The sequence below is a fragment of the Otolemur garnettii genome, unplaced genomic scaffold (assembly GCF_000181295.1).
Source record: "Otolemur garnettii isolate 467f Iridium unplaced genomic scaffold, OtoGar3 scaffold00036, whole genome shotgun sequence".
Lineage (NCBI taxonomy): Eukaryota > Metazoa > Chordata > Mammalia > Primates > Galagidae > Otolemur > Otolemur garnettii.
This window is the reverse complement of record NW_003852431.1, coordinates 749,208-768,178: the sequence shown is the minus strand read 5'-3', so window position 1 is coordinate 768,178 and position 18,971 is coordinate 749,208.

Sequence of the window (18,971 nt, the reverse complement as noted above, 5' to 3'; positions counted from 1 at the left end):
TCTCTCTCTCTCTCACTATATATATGCACGCATATACATATATATATAAATTATGAACAGTGAAAGATTAATTCCTCTAAAATGGCATTATTAATCTGTCATACAATTTTTAAAGATGAATAAATGATTACTGGACAAGAGGGACATGTATTTGAGCATTACTCAACCTTGCATATCAGTCTTGAGAGTTTCCCAGGACGAGTGTCCCAGTCACAGATGTGTCTGTTAATCTGGTTTATGTGTAATAATTGATATGTATGTATTATATTTTTATATTTCTACATTATTATTTGTTTTAGATATAAAGTAATTTTATACAATATTATATATGTATAGATCACTTAGGTCACTGATGTATACACATTAGTTTCACATCTTGGTTTTTACTATTTAGAAGAACATCGCATCATGTTTTATTATAGACTGAGACCTTGGGAATTATACCTTCTTTTCTAAAAACTGATAAATCAATAGGTTAATGAATAGATGTACTAATAAATATTATATCTTCAGATATATTTTAAGTTGTAGTTTGCAAACTCTATCAACAGCTTCAAACATCATTTCCAAGAGACATGTTTGCTGTGTAATCCAGGAAGATGAGATGATTGATGCATGAATTTAATATAGAAATAACTTGTAAACATTTGTGAAAAATAATTATATATTTATGATCATTTTTTCCACTTGTATAACTTTTTTTATTAAACAAGTGTTGAATTTTCTGAGTTTCAGAATGGAGGGTTACAAGCTGGAACCAAAATTAGTTTATTTCTGATATATAGTATACACCCCGAGAATCAAAGACATTTCAGGGAATAAACACCAGCTCAAGGTAAGAGTATAAAGGTAAATGAGATACTGAACAAAGAAAAGAAACGTAGTGGGAGATGGCTTATAAAATTAGGTTACTTCATTTGTTAATTGCTTTTCCTTTTGAGAGTTCTTTTGAGAGAGTTTAATATAATAGATATTTTAAGAAAAACTACATTTCTTCTCCCCTTCTCACATTGGATCATTAAGATTTCTAGTATCAAGGGAAATTTACTATATTACACTTTGCATCAGCCAAATGATGTGAATTATTTATCTTTAATGAAGAGCTCACATGTTGCTTTTTATAGCAACTGTCAAGTTAAATAATTGCAAAAATAATGGTTAGGCATATATATTATATACCATTTACTTTCTGTTATTTTTCAATGATTTGTGTGAGAGTTTTCGTGTAATAAATTAGCAAAAAGTATAATCAATTATTTTGGAATTTACCATGACAGCTTTCACTGATATGTTGAGAGTATTGAGCTTCCTCTAAAATTGTTAAGCATAAGTCATAACCATAGAAAGAAAATGGGGATGCTTACAATAATACCTCCTCAGAAATATCATCATCTCAAACTATAGTTAGTGGTAACTACAAAATGCCTATCAGGAAAATCTATATTGTAATAAAAGCATTTTATGAAGAAATAAATATAAAATTGAAAATAACTAAATGCATATATACCTTTATGATTACTAGAAAATTTAGAGTATGCATTTTATAACATACTTGCTTTTAATAGTTCATCACTGCTAGAACTTAACCACCACACCTAGCAGAGAGAGGTGCTTTGTCATTTGTTGTAATTCAAGCCCATAGATTAGGACCCCTGAAGTCAAGAATCCATAAATAGCAATAGAGACATGAATAGATAAGTCGCATTCTGATTATTTCAGAATTGAATAATAATTAATAGAATATATAATCTGAACAAGTCACTATTAACAAAATTATTTGCTAGTATTGATTAAAATTTAAATAAACCTGCTGTTATTTAGGAATATGCATAATATTTTATAATACATTATTTTAAAATTTTTGCCATATGTTGTAATACATAGATAATAATTTGAAATCAAAACCAAGATATATTATTGACCTTAGGCATGGTTCATCATTTGACATATTTCTATATTGGTTCTTGTTACTTCTCCAATTGCAGATAATAGATGATAGCATTGATATTTTTATTGTGGAGCTGACTTCTCTACTTATTTGTGTCTTTTCGGGACAGGTATTTTGCACTCTCTAAATGGGAATGAATCTGAAGTTAGTGAGTTCTTTCTTTGTGCTGGAGTTGCCCAAACAAAACGAATGGATAATTATGACTTGGAGATGCTTTAGTGAGGAATTATGTATCAAATACGAAATGGTACAGAACAGTGGCTTTGAATTTCTATTCTGTAAATATCTAGGCATTTCTTTTCTAGTTCCGGGGGTCCCATTTGGAAATGAAGAAAGAGGTAAGCCGTTGGGGATCTAGGGAACACAACTATGGCTTAAGCAGATTGTCTTTAACTACTTTATATGTTGGGTGTGCATGGACTTCCCCTGAAGAGTCTATGGTTCTCCAAGCTCCAAAGTCACTGCATTAAAGATCCTTTGAGCCCTTTTTAAATTTTAAGGTTCCGTAATTTCATAAATGCACAAAATAAAAATATATCTTTGGTGCCTACATAATCTGTCATGTCTTTCCTCTTATGAGTATATTCTTTCTGTAGAAGGATTATATTGTATTAACCTCATCCTTTGAACCATTGGTTGATGGAGTGTGAATAAAAGTGAAATATGTTTGTTTCACAAGGCAAGTGCAATTTAAGAAATAACACATTTTGTTGTCCTCTTTCCCTGCCTCTGCCATCCTGGACGCACCTGTTAAGGTTGGTCTCCCCAAGCCTGGGAGCCTGAATCTGACTATGACGAGCCCAGCTCCTGCTGACCTAATGCGGATCAGAGCAAGTCTGGGACAGCAGCACACTCCTGCAGGTCCCCGGAAACTGCAGCTTGCAGTGGATGTATGGGGCACCCCAAGAGAGGAGAAAAGTGTTAGAAGTGGTTAAAAACACTGGATCAAACCATTCATTTAGTGGATAGCGGATAGTCTTTTCTACCCATACTGATTAGGTGGAGATAAAAGTACAAGCCACAAGCATACTTTAAGTTTGGGGCAAATCATTAAGTTTGAGCTTTTTGAAATGAATTTCTACTCTATTCTATGAAACATTGCTTTGTTAAAGATAACCAGCAATAATCAACCTGTTAAATACCTAAGCTTTGCTCCGTCCATTTCCTCTGTTACTCCGTTGTTTGTATACGCCAATCCTTCTCCGTGAAATAATCTCTTCTCTAACATAAAGTTTTCCACATCAGCCCTTTTCTTCTCTAACATAAAGTTTTCCACATCAGCCCTGTGCTCTGCTTTTCTCTGTTCCTTTACCTTTCTGACTAAATGCAGAAGCTTCCCATATATTGTTTAATTCAGATTCTCTTCTTTATCTTAAGTTATTCACCCCCCACTACAAGATTTTAATTACAGTAATTCCTTAAATTATTCTTGCATTGTTATTTCCAGCCATGGCCTATCTCCACTTACGCTTTTTCCTTTATGTTTGTACATGGAGATCCTTCTTCTACCTCTGTTATAATTGTATTTCTCTTATGAGATGTTTGAATACTCATGTTCTTATTTTTTTTATTAATTTTAAAATTTGTTTCTTATAAAGAAAAAACATTTCTTATAAATTACCACTCTTAAATTCTTTAATATGCATCTTCTATAGCTAAGTATATGCTCCCACATAACCACAATACAACAGTCTAACCCAGAAAAATTATTGGTGATACATTGTGGCTTCTTAATCTCCAGATTCCAGATGCTTCCCAAGTACCGTCACTTTCGTTCATATTGTTCTTTGTAGTACACTGAGCATATTCAGAATCATTCACTGATGACTCTTCACTCCCCTTCAAACTTGCAAGTTATCAGTTTCTCTTTGACTTTCACATCTTAACGCTTTTGCAGATGTCCAAATAATAATAATTTCATATAATTTTCTTCAACCTGAGTCTATTTTGTGCTTCCTGGTAATACGACTCAGGCTATATATCTTTGTCAGGAATATAGCAGAAATTATTCTGTATTCTCTTGGCATTTTATTGGCACATGATTTTGATTTTTCTTAATACTGATGATAATTTCTATTAGAAATTGATTAAGCTTATGTCTGCTGGGTTTCTCCATTTCATCTTTTAAATTAACAAATATTTTGTAGATAAGTATGCTGAAAAAGTATTCAGGTGTCTTACAAAGAAACTTGACTTACTGAATCATCTATTCAGTTTATTTGTTTTGTTTATTTACGTCAGTGTGGATTCATAGATTCCTATTTTATTCGGTGCACTGCAATCAGTTAAGACCATTATTTATTTGGCCAGAGGGAAAACTCCTTCAAGTTGCTTCTATAACCTTCCCTCACCCTGTGCGCTTTCCAACTCCCAGTCCTCAGGGCTCAGTGGACACCTGCTAGTTCACCTGTTTCCGTTGTCTGGGTGCACCTAATAACTTTAGCACTGAGTTGTTTAGGAAAGTTAAAGATAGAAAAATTAGAAGGCCAAGACAGAGAAAAATGTTATTATTATTATGATATATGCTATTTTATTGTACTTTGAAAATTAAACATCATTTAAAAAGTTTTCTTGTTCTTTTCCAAAATAGTGGATTGGTATGAGGGTCGTGGGTTTTCCATATGCGTGTGCATTTTCTCCAAAAAGAAATAATGTGGTGTCGTTACAAATCTTTTGTCAGTAAGAAAAATTCAACTAAATTTGAAGCTAGGAAAATGCCATTCTGTATATAAAACTCGAAATATTAACCGTATACAGTAAACCTCTGTAAGTTGACCACCCAAAGGCTGTAACAACTGGTCAACATTTGAAGATTGTCTATATAGGGAACTAGGCCCACTGTGCTGATATGTACATGTGGTTCATGTCCAGTCTATGAAAATTCAGTCAACTTAAGGAGGTGGTCAATGTAGGGAGGTGGTCAGCTGTGAGATTCTACTGCGTATCTGGTAATGTGTTAATCGCACCATTTTTTGTACACACCTTTTCTAAAAACATCAGAATTATCTTTAAATTCTCTCTCTCTCTTATCTCTAACAAAATTCTGTTCATTTCATGTTTGTAGTAGTTTTTTCAGTATCTATTTTTTATTTTCATTTACTTTTAATAGTCTCTGAACCTGAATTCTTCATTGTCTTTTTTTTGTTTTTTAACACAGACTCTCACTCTAGAGGTTCTACTGTATACTGCACTAGTAAAACCATCTTTGCACCCATCGTGTCTAAAATCATTAGAATTATCTTTAAATTCTCCTATTCCCTTGCCTAGGCTACTTAGCTCACAGTAACCTCAAACTCCCAGGTTTGAGATCCTCTGACCTAGGAGATCCTCCTGCCTCAGCCTCCCGAGGAGTTGGGACTACAGATACCTACTATAATACTCAGTTTTTCTATTTTTAGTAGAGATGGGGGTCTCACTCTTGCTCAAGCTGGTCTGTGTCTTCTGACCTCAAGGGATCCTCACACCTCAGCCTTTCAGAGCTCTAGGATTATAAGGGTGAGACGCTGCACTTGGCCCTGAATCTCTATTGTTTTCTCTAGATTGTTGCAATGCTGCAAAACTGACCTTCTTTCTACAAATTTTATGTCTATCTTACATGTGAAAGCAAATTAGTTGTTTTCTGCTTCCCATTACCAGGAAAATAAAGGCATTTAAAAATTTTCTAGAACCTCATTTCTCACTTACCATTCTTCCTCTCATTCTTTCAAAAGGTGTCCCTCTAGCAAAAGTAAAGGCTTATTGCTCCTAACGCAAACTTTGGATTTCAGTTTGGCCTTTCATCTTCTGTTTTCACCAATTAAAGCTCCTTTTTTAATACTCCACTTACTCAGATACTGCATGATATCTGAAGCCATGCTCAAAAGCAACCTACACTGTGACGTCTACTTGTGTGCCTGGATAGAGGGACATCAGTCGATTCCCAACCCAATGGCAACATTCTTTTCCACTACATGTTTTTATGTATTTGTTTATCAAGCACTTAGCAGTTAAAATATGCCAACACTATTCTAAATGCTTTATTAATGCTCACAATTTAGTTCTTAAAATGATACCATGACATAGTTATTGTTAATCTAATTTAAAATATTAAAAACCTAGCCCAGGGACAGTGGTTCACCTCTGTAATTCTAGCGCTTTGGGAAAATGATATAGAAGGATTGCTTGAGCTTAAGATTTAAAGATTGTGAGTTATGATCGGGTTGTGAGTTATGATTTAATAAACACATATCTTGGATTTTTACCTATTATTCTCTGACTCTTATATCTGAAGGTTTTATTTTGCTCCCTCTGACAGCCTCCCATACTCCACATACACAAAAAAAAATTAGTTTAGGAATAAAGGAACTGTACTCTCCCCTGCCCTGGTAAGTTCGGGAATCAAAGACCAGAGCCTGAGCAATGTGTTAGCATTCAAGGGAAGCATTTTACCATGTTCATTTGTCAAAAGCGCAGATTCTACAGAGAGCAAAATGTGAAACTATCCTGCCTCCAGGTACTCGATGTGAGGTCGATAGCAGACAGACAAATGGTGGACTTCTACGAGAAGCTTGAACAAATGTTTTCTACACCACTGAATATGTTCATAGTGGTAAAGCAGTGGAAATAAATTATATTCAAAATGACAAAGTAGTGATGAAGATGTGATTGATTGTATCATCTAATTTCTCAGAATTTTGTCTTATAAGTCAATTTAATTGGTGAACAGGGAATAGCTCTGTACTTCCTCAAAAACAATCATTGGAAAAAGAACAAGCAGACCCAGACAAATTGATTCAATTGTTACAGAAAAATGAAATAGGAAACTAAACAAATAATGCAACCCCCCAAAAAACAGTTATAAGGTTCTAAACTTTATAAACTTTACAGCTATCATAACCAAAAAGCTAAAATTAACATTATAGTTTAGATAGAGGCTCTATGAACACAGCATCAACATTTTAAAAGTCTTCATTGCAGTCTAATATGTCATCAATAGTAGTGAGTTTTGGCATATTCTCTACTAAAAGCCAGAAGTTTATGACACAATCCCATTTAAAAAAATAAAAGAAAAACATTCCTCACTCTTCTGTGGAAGTGAATCTCAATAAGGAGGTGAGAATGGTCAGAGTTACTGCTTGGTCATTGACAGGTATACTTCATTTTATTGTACAACATTTTAAAGTGCTTTGATGATATGGTAATTTTTACAAAATGAAGATTTGTGACCACCCATGCGGAGCGAGTCCATTGGCATGGCTTCCTTTATAAAACTTCTCACTGTTGCTATATTTGCTATGGTGCTGTGTGATCAGTGATCTTTGATGTTACAATAATGCTTTGATTGTTTGGGGGACACCCAGAAGTGTGCCACAGTGAACTGGAGTGTTGGATGTGCTGTGACTGCTCTGCTGACGGACCACTTCTCCATCTCTCTCTCTTTCCTCAAGCCACTATATTCCCTAAAACACAAAAAAAAAAAACTGAAATAGGCCAAATAATAATCCTACAATATTCTGTAAGAGATCAAGTGTAAGGAAGAGTCACATTTTTCTCACTTTAAATCAACAGCTACACAGAATTAAGCATATTGAAGAAGACATGTATAAAGTCAAAAGCTAAAGCCTAACCCAGAGCAAGGTGCTAACTCTCCTCAATTTTACCATAATAAAGAAGTTTTTTTTTTTTTTTTTAACCTTACAGTATTTATATATTCATACAAATGGGATTAGTGAAAAAAGAAAAACAAATTGGGAGAAACCTTTAGGGTTTTATTTCTTCTTCACAAATATATTTTAATTAAATCATAGCTGTGTACATTAATGCAGTCATGGGGTACAATGCACTGGTTTTATATGTCATTTGAAATATTTTCATCAAAGAAATCGTTTGCGGACTTTTTAACAGCATTCTTGGTACCTTCTTGGTAGCTCTACCTTCAATATACCACATTGAAAATTTTTGTGCCTTATATCATGGCACATATGAGCCAAACAGTACATAATATTCCTCCAGGAGGAATTAATTACAAGAGCAAGATACCAAGAAGGTAGACGTACATAGAGTTCGTCTCAAGAAATCACTTTCTTTGCTCATCCATAAGCAGCAATTCCTCATCTACTCAAGGTTTATCGTGAGATTGCTACAATTCATTCCTATCTTCAGGCTCCGCTTCTAATTCTAGTTTCATGTTATTTGCTGTTTTCTCCTCTGAAGTCATCATCCTCTCAAAGGCTAACATGAGAATTGGAATCAACTTCTTCCAAACACCTATTACCCTTGGCAGTTTAACTGCTTCCTATGAATCAAAAATGTTCTTAATTGCATCTAGAATGCAACTTTTCCATACATGAAGACTTCCTCAATTCATACACTAATACAGAGCAGAAAAGTATCAATTTTCACTCTTAGGCATTCTACATTGTATATCAAATCATCACATTGTACTCCATAAATGTATACAGTTATGATTTAATAAAAATTAAATTAAAAAAAAATAAAGTAGTGGAAAGCTTTGAGAGGATAGTCTCTAAATTTGAAAGGAGCTCTATATAGAATGAATAAATTCTACCGTACCACATTGCAGGCTATGAAGAAATCTCTTGTGAGTCAATTGATGTGGCAAACTGCATGGTGGTCTTCTTTTTGTAAATTGCTACAGCGTCCCTAACCTTCATCAGGCACCACATTGAATAGTCAGTGCCCATCAATATCAAAGTAAGACTCTCCATCTGCAAAAGATTTAGACTTAATGACATTGCATTCTTAATAGACTACAGTACAATATAATCATAATTTTTATATTCATTGGGAAGCCAAAAATTCATGTGACTCTCTTCACTACAATGTTAATTTTAGTATATCAGTAGTCTAGAACTGAATCCACAATATCTCTCATGTATATTCATATGTCATATTTCTAATGGGAAAAGACTGACATTAATTTTTATCTAGGAAGATGCCTTTAAAAGGCAAAAATCTCAATTAAAGTTTATTTGGGAAAGGAATCTTCCCTTCATCTTGAACAATCTTATCCCAAATCTAACCCAGGTGCTTCTATCCTATCCTCACATGAATCCTTTCACACATAAAGAATATTTACTCCCTTTTTTTTTGCCAACAAAATATACCTCATTGAAAATTGTTGTGCCTATATCATGGCACATATGAGCCAAACTGTACATAATATTCCTCTTGGAGGAATTAATTATAAGAGCAAAATATCTGAGCATTTAACAATTTTAATGAATAAATTCATTAAATACATGAGCAGCATCCATAAGCAGCATTTCCTCATCTATTCAAGTTTTGCCATGAGATTGCTACAATTCATTCCTATCTTCAGGCTCCACTTCTAATTCTAGTTTCATGTTATTTGCTGTTTTCTCCTCTGAAGTCATCATCCTCTCAAAGGCTCACATGAGAATTGGAATCAACTTCTTCCAAACACCTATTACCCTTGGCAGTTTAACTGCTTCCTATGAATCAAAAATGTTCTTAATTGCATCTAGAATGCAACTTTTCCATACATAAACACTTCCTCAATTTATACACTAATCCAGTGCAAAAAAAGTATCAATTTTCACTCTTTTAACAATATATAATAGGTTATAAATATATTTTCTTAATTTTGACCAATTATTGAGTTTCTTATATTTCAATAATTGTTTTAATTCTAAGCCCTATGTCATGAATTAAAATACATATTTCAAAAATATTTGCTATTAAATTATACTTCTTTTTAAAGCAGCGTCTATATATATATTTACTTTTCTTTTGGATGACTTCTTTTTACTTATTTTATAAGCCATCTTTATAATTTCTAGATATATATATTTTAAAATTACATAGTAATTTTTTTCTCTGACCTTTAAAATTTTAGATTTAACAATTGTATACTATGCAAAAGTGATGGTTTTGCCTTTTTTACTCTAATATTTATGTTCCTTAGTCATTTTTTTGGTCACATTGCTGTGTTGTATAATTAATGAGTCCATCTTTTCGAAACCATAATATCAAGTAAAACTTTCTATTAAAAAATGCACCTATTAAGCATGCTTTTGAATAAAAAAGCCATTAATACCACAATACGGTGTGGTTTTCCAAAAGGTTATAATGTTTTCCCAGAGCGTTATAGAGGAATGTCTCTTACTAAAACAGTCTTATGTGAATTAAGCCTGTGATCTAATGGTTTTCGGTTTGTGAAATTAATCCCTCTTCCAGGTTTTGTCAAATTGTATGTATAAATTTTGTAAAATCCATTTTCAAAGTAGAATTTTAGTATAAGGTATTAGTCTTTACATTTTTCAAAAGAAGATATTCAAATGTTTATATGAAAAATGCTCAACACTAATCATCCAGGAAACGTAAATAAAAAGCACAGCAAATTAACTATCTTTTCTCTGTCAAAGTGGCCATTATTGAAATGAAAAAAAATAAAACACTAGATTTTGGTATAGACACAATGAAAATGCAACCCATATACACTATTGTTGGGAATGTAAATTAGTACAAGGACTGTGGAAAACAATATGGGTATTTCTCAAAGAAGTTAAAGTAAATATTGAATCCATTTTATTACCGGGTATCTACTGAAAGGGGGGGGGTTATATAATAGTACACTTGAGTGTTTATCACATCACAATTTACAATTGCAGAGATAAGGAATCAACCTAAGTAGCTAGGACTACAGACATTCCCCACAATGCCTGGCTAATTTTTCCACTTTTAGTAGAGATTGGGTCCTACTCTTGCTCTATCTTGAACTCCTGAGCTCAAAGGATCCTCTGGCTTTGGTGTGTCGAGATTACAGGTGTGAGCCACTGTGTCCACCCCACATAAACTATTTTTAATCCTGAGTTTTCAATTCAGAATTCTCCCATCCTTAAAATCTCTTACAGGGTTGTCCTATACTCTCAGTTCTCCAGTGAATACAAAACAATTGTGAATATCTGGCCCTTTTGATTTTTAGGTGAAAACATGAGGCATTATTGGTAACAGATGTTCACTCTTGCCACTAAGTCATTCTGTGTGAGTTACTGTGTAGTTAGAAGCAACACTGCACCAATTGGTATTTTAGTGCCTACGATATTTCATATATTTTTACAACAGTATATGCGTAAGCTATTAGGAAAAACCTGATCCAGTAGATAATTTTACCCTTGTAGAGAATGAAGAAAGATATTTTAGAAAGTTCCAGTGTCAATGTTAATTATATAAACGTTACAGAACCTATGTCTAAATGTTTTATTAATATATAGCGCCTTGAGAGATTATATGTATACTGGTTACTATCCAATGTCTAAATCGCTGGCTAGTATACATTTGTGGAACACAGACAGGTAGAAAGTACAGTTACCCTAATAGAAGTTTAGGAAGATTATTCTGGATATTATATTTGTGAAAGGTGTGATGAATGAAAGATTACAAACTGAATGTTCAAGAAACATAAAAGGTTCTAACCTCACAGACTATTCGGCGTGGCTGCATTTAAGTAAAAATAATTGAAATTACTTTAATACTATTAATAACTATCGTCTAACACTTAAAAGACACATTATTGTTTAAATTATTCTTTTGTCCATGAGGAAATGGGTGGAAGTTCCCTAAGTAGTGAAATCATGACATTGTAAATTTTAAGAATAATGATGTAAGATTCTGTGCTGACATTTGAGATAAGAACAAATGACTATAAATTAACTATGCTGAGGTTCTGGTATTATTTATCTCGGATAACACCACTTGAAAGCCTTATGCCTTAACAAAAGGCAACCTAATCTGATAGTGGGTTATAATTTATTCCCCAAATTAAGCCTATTTTATGTGTACATAACTATTTCTATGTGTGCTATTATTATTCCGGTTACCCATGTTTTAAATGATAATTATCAGGGAAAACATTAATTTGAAATATACGCAATTAGTTAAAAATATGCCCAACTTGGAATCAAAACGTTAAATCACTTTTGAAACAAAGACAACAAAACTTGGTTCCCCTGTGTACTTTCAAATCTCGGTATTTGCTAAGATTTGTTATTAGATTTATTGGGGAGCTATTAAGAATCTTGTAAACACTTGATATAAATATGTTCAGTAAATGTTACTACAACATAATATTTTAGTAATAATATAAAAACAGGAAAAATAACAAAAAGTGTGAAATATTATTAAACTTATGATTTATTATAGTGTTTCTTTCGACACAGTTTGACACCAGGCAAACCATAAGAGAACAGTGAGTGATCACACGTGTACAGGAAATTTGTGTGAATTGAAAAGGAGGCTGTGTGAAAAATAGAAAACTTCCACTTTAGCAGATAAATAGCTTGTACCTGAAAGGAGGAAAATAAACTATCTTGTTGCTAAGGGCAACGCTAAATGCTATTTCTTCAAGCATGACATTGCATTGTAAGATTCCTGTCTGGGCCTCCTATTTATCTTTCTGCAAGTGATCAAGGTGACGGTGTTTTAACTCAGGTGTGCACGTAACTGTCAGCCCTCATGAGCTGGGCAGCAAAAGCACATGAACCCACATTCCATATCTCATGTGATGCCCATGGCACAAATCCGAAAGATAGTAAAGGCTGGAAGCAGGAAGAAACATGAGCCCCTCATCAGGCAAACTGTCGTCCTTGTCAGGTAAGGCAGACATTGACTAGAATATAAGAGATGCCACTGGTTTGGTGCAAAAACACAACTGTACGATGGAAAATTACACAAGAATAACTTGGAATATTTGGGGGTCTTGCAGCTCTTGGTCCGGTTACTTGATAAAAGCTTTGCACCATGTTAAGTTAGGGATATGAAAATGGATCAGGTAAAGGTGACCATGTAAAACCTGGTAGGGATACTCCACAATTTAGCACAGTTATTGTTGTGAAGTGTCGTTGAGTACTATTTCAAATGATATTTAAAATTTATATTAGATTATATTCTAAAGCATGTACATATTTATAACTATTTAAATGCAAACATTCAATGTTGATTTTGTGGTTCTTCTGGAAGGTGTGATGTTCATCAGTGCTGAGACAAAAAACTGCCAATTCCATTTTTCTGATGAAAACATGATAATTGACTAATGTCCCATTATAACTTTGGTATTTGGTATTTTCTATGTGTATAAGAAGTTTGTTCCATTTTCTTTTGTTTTATGTTTGACACTGAGTCTTGCTCTGTGGCCCAGGCTCAAATGCAGTGCCATCGTTATAGCTCACTGCAAGCTCAAATTCCTGGGCTCAGCCTCCTGAGTGACTGAGAAGACTGGAGGGCAACACTGCATCCAAATACTTTTTAATTTTTTTGTAGAGATGGAGTTATGCTATGTTGCTTAAGCTGGTCTCAAGTTTCTGGCCTCAATCAATCTTTTACCTTCATGTCCCCAAATCTGGAATTAAAGGCAGGAGCCACTACATCCAAGCTGTATAGGAATTTTGAGGTTGCATAATGGAATGCTGGACTGTGCTTTCCAATGTATAACTAGAATGTAACTTATTTTGATAACAGGGACTTTCATTTGTTGTTGTTATTGTTGTTTTTGGCCAGGGCCAGGTTTGAACCTGCCACCTGCAGTATATGGGGCCGGCACTCTACTCCTTGATCACAGGCGCCACCCGGGACTTTCATTTTTCTGTCCCTACCATCCATCATGCTAGTGTTCAACAAATGTAAACATTCAACAATGTCTTCATATATGATATTTTAATTTTCAGTGCCTGAGATGTCTTAACAATAATATAAACATTACAAGTCAAAACAACCTTAACTATTCATCTTCTGTTACCTGAAAACATCAGTTTCTAATTTTTAATATGACAATGGCAGGAGGACTTTGGAAAGGAAATAACTGAGAGAGGAAATAAAGCTGAGAAGTGGCCTGTGTTTAGCATAAATAAAGTTAACAACAAAGCTATGGCTTCGCTTTGCACCTGCAAACCAGTAAGTCCCAGTAGACTGCTGAGCACAGGTGCTTTGTGCTTAATTCATCTAAGACCCCTGAAGAGAAAAAACTACTACTAAATTTACTCTCTGTGAGGTTGCTGAATGGGTCTTTATGAAACTCTCTATAGACTGAAATTTTCTACATCTCTAAAAATGGTAAGGTCCAAATTCAGTCCCATTGTTTGTGCCAAAGAGATAAAAAATAGTCTGTGGTCTTCCTTGGTACATTAAAATCAAAGTGTCTGCTCTCAGAAAGTTGATGCAAAAAATATGTTGTGTATTAACATTCTCTGCTTATAAATAAAAGAGAGGACCTTACCTCTTACCTGTTTGCATTGAGACATGATAAAACTGATTTTTCCTTACAAGCTCAGCAGGCACTTTTAAGCTTAGGATAATGAAACAAATGATAATTTAAAGCATGGACTTAGTGGAATGATTCTGAAAGGTGTAGTTTTTCAGGCTCCACGATGCTCTCAGATTCTTATTCAAAATGTGCGCTTGGGTCTTCCCAATAGAGTGCTCAACAACCTTAACTTAATGTGATAACCTTAACACCCTAGGTGTTTCTGATATAGTTAACCTAAACTATAGTTATAGTTAAGTTCTGGAAATTGAACTTTATTATTAAATGTCAGGGTTCCTGAAGTATTCTATCCATAAATAAAAATCACCCGCCATCTTTAGGGTTATGATTTGATGAGTTGTTTAACCATTAACGTAACAAATACATAGGATAATTTTATTGCCCCCAGAGTTTTATTGTGCTTTTTTCCAGGTATTCCTTCTTCCTTTTCCCTATGCCTGACAATCACTTATTTATATTTGTCCATATAAAATTGTCAATACAATTTTGTCTTTACTAAAAGACACATAAAAGGGATCAGGGTATATACAGACTAATAAGCACTCTCCTTCACTTAGCGTTACTCTGGTGAGATTCACACATGCCATTACATTGCATCAGGAATTTATTTCTTTTTGTTGCAGAATAATATCTCATTTTGTGAGTGTAGGAGTATGCCAGACTTTTTTCTAATCATTCACATTTTTATTCTACTTTGGATTTTGCTAATCAGTGCATCAATTTTTCTCCCTCTCAAATTTTATGTTTTTTTCAAAATTGTCTATATTTATTTTTATACCTTTTTTCATCTCTCTCAAGCCACTTTATTGAAGTAAAATTAACCTGTATTGAGTGATAGATATTTAATATGTGCAACTGTTTTTGGATTTAAGAATATACCTTTGAAATTATCACAAATTTCCATGTCTTAAACCTTTACAAACTGTTGTATAAGGCAATCACATGGCATGTACCCTTTTCAGGTTGACTTCTTTCATTTCACAATATGCATTTACTATTCATCTACATCTCGAATGTATTGATAGTGAATTCCTTCGTATTTCTGAAAACTATTCCATCCTATGGCTCTACCTCATTTTTACTTTTTCATTCACATATGCTTAGTGATCACTTTTACTATTGGCAATTATGGAATATAGCAGCTATAGATATTAATATTCTGGATTTTGTAGGGACATGGTTTTCCAGTCAATTGACTATGTAAGAATGTAGTTGCTGGATTAAAAAAAATGCAATGACAAAAAATAAAAAAATATAGTATTATTGCTTATGAGAAACAATACTACATCTGTGCACTTGTAACAAAATAAGGTGGACATGTGTCACTGAGTTTGTCACAGAACTTGCTATGATGTAGGCAAGAAATGGCCAAGCTGTCTTCCAAAGTCACTGCACTCTTTGATAGGCCCACCAGCAATGGATGAGTGTCTTTTGCTTTGCACACTTGCCAGAAATTGCCAATTGCCACTGTCAGTTGTTTCTTATTTTATTTTGGTTTGTTTTTTAGCCATTCTTATAGGTAGGTAGTGGCATTTTTTTTGTAGTTTAACCTCCCCCACCGCAACACACACAGTAATGATTTTGAGCATCTTTTTTTTGTTTTATTGCTGGGGATTAATTGAAGGTACAGAGATCCAGGTTACACTAATTGCATTTGTCAAGCATAGGGCCTCTTATAAATGTGTTCCTCCCCCAAGAGGTGTGCTCAACCCCGTGACTCCCCACCCACTCCCCTCCTTCTCTCTCTCTGTTGAGCAGTTGAGCATCTTTTTATATGCTTGGTCATCTGTACATCTTCTTTCCTGAGATGAGTGTTTAGGTATTTTCCATTTTTAAAAATTGAGTTCACTTTTTTATCCTTGAGTTTTAAGTGTTCATTTACAGTTTGGACATAAGCCCATTATCAGAGAGGTGATTTTTCAAATATTTCTCCCAGTCTATGGCTTGACTTTTCATTCCCTGTTTTAACAATGTTTTCACAGAGCAAATGTTTTGAATTTTAATAAAGTGAAACTAATCAGTTTTTCCTTTCATGGATCCTGCGTTTAGTGTTGTATCTAGAAACTCATCAGGAAACACAAAGTCATGTATATTCATCTAAAATTTTTATAGTTATTCATTTCGCATTTATGTCATTGATAAATTTTGTTTATTTTTTGTAAATGTATAACATTCGTCTATACATTACTTCTTTAAAAATGATATCCAAACATCGCAGCACTGTTTATTGAGGAAGAAAACGAGACTATCTCTTCTCCATTGCATCGCCTTTGCATCTTCATGAAAGATGAGTTGACAATATTTGGGTTGACTTATTAATTAACTCTTGTCCTTATCTTTATTATAGCATTCCTTCTATCTGACTTGCATTTATTCAATTCGTTCTTTTTCTAATTTGCCAAAAACACTATAATCTCCGATCATTAATTTGAGGCATATATGTTTTTTCCTAATGTAACCACTACATAATACAAAATTATTGATTACAGCTTTGTTTGCATCCTATAAATTTTGATAAGTTCCATTTTCATTTAATTGAGTGGGAAATAGATTTTAAGTTCTCTTATAATTTCATCTATGATCCATAAGTTATTTTGAAGTGTGGTATGTAATTTCAAAATATTTTGCTTATTTTTTCAAGTTGTGGACATTTGTCATTTGTCAGATGTAGAATTTGTGAATATTTTTCTCCCATTCTGTGGGTTGTCTATAAACCAATTTATTTAGTTTTATGGTTGCCTTTGGGTTCTTCTCATATATTCCCTGCCTAGGCCAATGTCTAGAAGAGTTTTTATTGCATTCTCTCCTAGAATTTTTATGGTTGTAGGTCTTACAATTAAGTCTTTAATGTATCTTAACTTAATTTTTGTGCATGGCAAGAGATAGGGATCTGGCTTCTTTGTTCTATATGTGGCTATCCAATTTTCCCAGCACCATTTATTGAATAGGGCATCCTTTCCCAGTGTATGTTTTTTGTCTGCTTTATCCAAAAGCATTTGCTTGAACCTAAATGGTTTTATTTCCGGGTTTTCTATTTTGTTCCATTGGTCTGTGTCTACTTTATACTAAAATCATGCTGTTTTTGTTATAATAGCATTTTAGTATAATTTAAATTCAGAATTTAGTATAATTTGAATGACAAAGAAAATAACCCCATTAAAAGTGGGGAAAAGACATGAACAGAGTCTTTTCAAAGAAGCTATACAAATAACCACAAACGTATGAAAAACTTCTCAACATCAGTGATCATCAGGGAAATGCATATTAAAATCAAAATGAGATCCTACCTTACCCAGATCAGAATGGCTATTATTTAAAAAAATACCATAAATGTAGATGTGGATACAGTGAAAAAAAAAAAAAGCACACTTGTTTATACTCTGTCGGTCAGACTACAAATTAAACTTCTATGGACAATAGCCTCAAAGAACTAAAGGGAGACCTATAATTTGATCCAGCCATTCCACCATTGGGTATTCATCCAGAAGAAAGCAAGTCATTATATTAAAGGGATACGTGCATCCATATATTTATTTCTGGGCACATTACTGCTGAGTGGATAAAGAGAATGTGGTATATGAGTACCAGGGAGACTATGAAGTACTACTCAGCCATATAACAGAATGGAATAATGTTAAGTGTGGTAAATTAGATGGAATTGGAGAACATTATCCTAAGTGAAGTATCTCAGGAATGGAAAACAAACACCATTTGTTCTCACTAATAAGTGGGAGCTGAATGATGTGTCTATGGGGTGTACACAGTCATGTAGTGGTGGAAGGGACACTGGAAGCTAAGACAGGGAAGGTGAAAGGAGTTAATATCTTACCCATCACACACAACGGACACAACTCTTGTCTACGGATAAGCACACTATGAGACAATTAAGTTCATGAATTCATCTTAGAAAACGTGCTCCATATCTCATGGCTAAAAATCCTTACCGTCACCTTCGAATGAATTATTCCCCTTGGGAAGCTGCGCACCCAGGCCAGCACATAATCCGCCAGGCAAAGCAATCTTGGAACTCTTGCTGGAATGGCCATCACAGCTGTCAACATGTTACCTTTGATGTCCTGAATGTGGTGATCTTCATTTCAATGTTTCCTTTATCTTCAGGTGGAGAAAATTGTTGTTGGAGGGTAGAACAGGGAAGGAGGAAGGGTGTCCAATAGAGTTTTTTGTTTACTAGCTAAAAACTCCCTCATGGTCAGTGCCATGTGAGCTGGTGCATTGTGGAGATACAGAAGCCACGAGTCGGAGAGGAGTTCGGGTTGTTTTACTCTATCTTTCTCACACAAAGTTTTAAGCACGTCCAAATAGTTAACCTGGTTAGCTCATTATCCACTTGGTTACAAATTCCTAATGAACAATCTCTCTGATGTCAAAAAAGGTTAGCAACATCATCTTGACTCTTGATCTAGACTAACAACTTTTTTGGTTGTGGAGGATTGGTTGACTTCTACTATGCACTTTGGTGTGTTGTTTCAGGGTCATACTGGTCCTCTTATACTTCACGGGCTGTGATAATATAGCCCAAAGCATTGTCAGGCCTCTGCACAGGTCTTGGCAAACACTGACTCTCCTTCGGTTTTGTTCATCAGTGGGTGAGCTCCTTTAGGACCAATTTTTGCACAAACTTTTCTCCTGCCACGATTTCCAGTTACATTTTCCTGTTTCTCTATTGCTGTTTACTTGGTCTGCTAGGCTTCTCACAGTCAACAAATGATTTTGAGATGCAAT